At 51.8% G+C, this 2,935-nt stretch overlaps 1 long non-coding RNA gene across 1 annotated transcript; it reads left to right on the forward strand.

The window, feature by feature from the left end:
* Positions 1-710: 710 nt before the first annotated feature.
* LOC126947452 (uncharacterized) lies at positions 711-2,906 on the forward strand. The gene is made up of 3 exons (XR_007723086.1): positions 711-985; positions 1,932-2,110; positions 2,598-2,906. It is a non-coding gene; the product is annotated as an uncharacterized LOC126947452 (long non-coding RNA).
* Positions 2,907-2,935: the final 29 nt, after the last annotated feature.

Consider the following 2,935-nt stretch of genomic DNA (forward strand, 5'->3'; position numbering starts at 1 on the left):
CCATGGAGTCACTTGGACCAAGTGAGAAAATGCCCCCAGTGTGCTGGTTCACCATTCCGACTCCTGCCTGTCTCTTCCCGTCCAGGGAACTTGGACCCTAACTCGTGCAGGTGCAGATGACGAAGGGCAGAATGAGGGGACGTGGCACCCAAGTTCCCCGACAAGAGAGTTCCACAGAAAGTCCGCTGGATCTTCGAAAATCCAGAGAAATGGCAACGGGACCCAAGGAAATAGAGCCCCACCGGTGTCCTGGAGACTCTTCAGGCATAATGCCTGGAGCCGCAGGACGAGCTGAAAAAGGAGCCAGGCACCGAAGGACAAAGCGGTGTTGACTTTCTTCATCTGGGTTTCCCAGTGCAGTCCAATTCACGGTGGTTTCCAAGGGCCTCCTGGAGGAGAAAACACGTGAGGGTGTGGTCAGGGTTTTCTGCTGACGCACTTACTGTGGGGAAGAAGGAGAAGCTCTGAAGATGGATAACGACCGAGATTGCATGTCAAGGTGTACCTTCTTGATGACACTGAGGCCTACGTTGAAATAGAGTAAATATGGTCCAATTACACTGTGTCTATTTTAGCACCTTGTTTAAAAAAAAAAAAAAAAAGATGTAAAACCAGACAGGGGTACTTGCACCAGTGCTACATACCTGACGGGAAACATCTATTCTTCAAAGCTTGCAGCTGTACAGGTAGGTTTTAGAATGTCTGTCCATAGTGAACATCGTCTTAGAGTGGGCTGGGCAAATAGACCTTTCCAGGTCATGTAATTGGATTAAGTTGATTAGGTTAGGGTCCGTTTCGCGTCAGGGGTCCAGAGGCAGTATAAAAGGCAACCTGGAAAGCAAAGGTCCCTCTCTGCCCGTTCCTCCGGCTTCCTGAAGGCTGCACCGCTTCCAGCAGGGCTGCTCCAGCACCTGCCCATCTGAGCGCCAGCGCACCTGTCCATCTGAGCGCCAGCCGAGGAAAGAAAGTAGACCTGTAATTTCAGGTTAGTTTCCCTGAACGACTGGTTGTTTCACGTAATCCCTGAGGGGTTGGGGGAAAAGAGACAAAGGAGAGTGAAAGAAACAGATCACACTGGGGCTCGCTGATGCGGTAGGATGTGTTCTCCTTACCCGTAATTCTTGGAACAGAAAGCGAGAAAACATTTCCATCTCCGTGCCTGGGATAAGAGCCAGATGGAAATGCAAAAAGAAATTTATTCCAGCATGCTGAATTGGTGGGTAAATGGAAAAAGAACTTTGGAAAAGGGGTGGTTTGCCCTTTAGCCATGTAAGAAATTCATATGCCACTTGTTCAGCGTTTGTTTAGATGAATTCGTATGGCGTGTGTAAAATACCAGAAAAATAAATAAAGAGGGGCTGGAGCTAAAGCCAAAAAGACAGAGCAGGAAAGACCATCACCTGCTAGTGTGGTAGAGAGGGAGATAACTTCTCTCGATGAATTTGTGTTTGGAAGTTGCCTAATGAAACGGCAAGAGTAGCGATTTGAGTTCTGATAGGAAGCATCCCTTATCCCTGACTTCAAGCAGACCTGCCAAGGGGTGACATCGGCCATGCCCTGTAGCTTCTATTCTTTTGTCCCTCAGGGGAGAGAGAATCATTGTGTCTTCTACTGGAGTGAATGGTGATAGACCTAAGTCCAGTCTCCAGAATCAGTTGTTTGGTTGGGATTGAAATCTCAACTCCAACTCCACATACCTAGGCCGTGGGCCATGTGGCAGGCGAAGTTTACTCTTGGACCAGGTAGTCACGGCAGAGGAACACACAATATCTGAGGATGCACACACCACATTGTGATCCACAGATTTGACCGACGGGTGGTGAGGTCTCCTCATGACCACACCGTCATGGAATTAGCTGAGGGTTTCTTGTGGGTGTGTGAATATCCAATGTGCCTAACCATCGCTTTGTGTGTGTTTGTGTGTGATTCAGGTGACCCAACCATCAACCCCTGAAAAAGGCGGCCATAAAACGCCCAGGAGACGAAGAAGATGGCACGTCGTGACCCCAAAAGTGGGGCAAACAGACTCGTGAGAGCCCAGACCCTCCAGAAGCAGCAGAGGGCCCCAGTTGGGCCAAGGGCTCCCCCACCCGATGAAGAAGATCCCAGGGTATGTCTAGCCTTGGAATGTTTTGGGTATCGAGGGGGGAGGAGGGGGCGAGTGTCACACGGTCCTCAGAGACTGGGTTGGATTCCAAAGAGTTCTGCCAGCACCACCCGGGTTGCTTTTCCCATCCAAGGTGGGCCTGGCTTGGGACCTCCTCCCCGGCCCGACAGGTCCCTGGAGAGACTCTTGGGAGCAACCTCCCTTTCCACTCAGAATCCTGTGTAGCCAGGTTGGGCTGTGTTGTGGACATCGGGTTCACGATCGTCCCCGCTAGAACCCTGAGTCCTTCCTTTGAGAGTTCCTCCGTCACATGGGCTTTGGGAGGGAACATCGTAACCGAACCCTCCCGCCACTTAAGGGCCCCCATGCCGGTGTCCCCGCTTTGGAATCCTCACTCAGTTCTGAATTCACAATCCGTCTCAATGTTGACATTGGATCACTGCCTGTGGCTTCAGCTCATTCACTGACATCACTTCCTTTCCACCCACAGGTCAAGTGCAAAAACTGCGGGGCCTTTGGCCACACGGCCAGAAGTACCAGGTGCCCCATGAAGTGCTGGAACGGAGCCCTGGTTCCCCAGACCTTTGGGAGAAAGGAAGGGAAGGAAAACCGGAAACCATGGAAGCCCCAGGTTCGAAGGAACCCTGGGCCCTTGAACAAGGAAAAGGGAGAGAAGGAAGCGAGACCAAGGTGAGCAGTGGGAGGGGTTTTCACCACCCTTAGGGTACTGCCACCTAAGGACACAGTGTCTCTGCACCCGCACACCGTGTGCCTTTCCGTCTCTGGGACAGGGAAGGAACGCTGCAGAGAAACCCCCATCCGGGAGCT

Source organism: Macaca thibetana, unplaced genomic scaffold (assembly GCF_024542745.1).
Source record: "Macaca thibetana thibetana isolate TM-01 unplaced genomic scaffold, ASM2454274v1 unplaced_scaffolds524, whole genome shotgun sequence".
Classification (NCBI taxonomy): Eukaryota; Metazoa; Chordata; class Mammalia; order Primates; family Cercopithecidae; genus Macaca; species Macaca thibetana.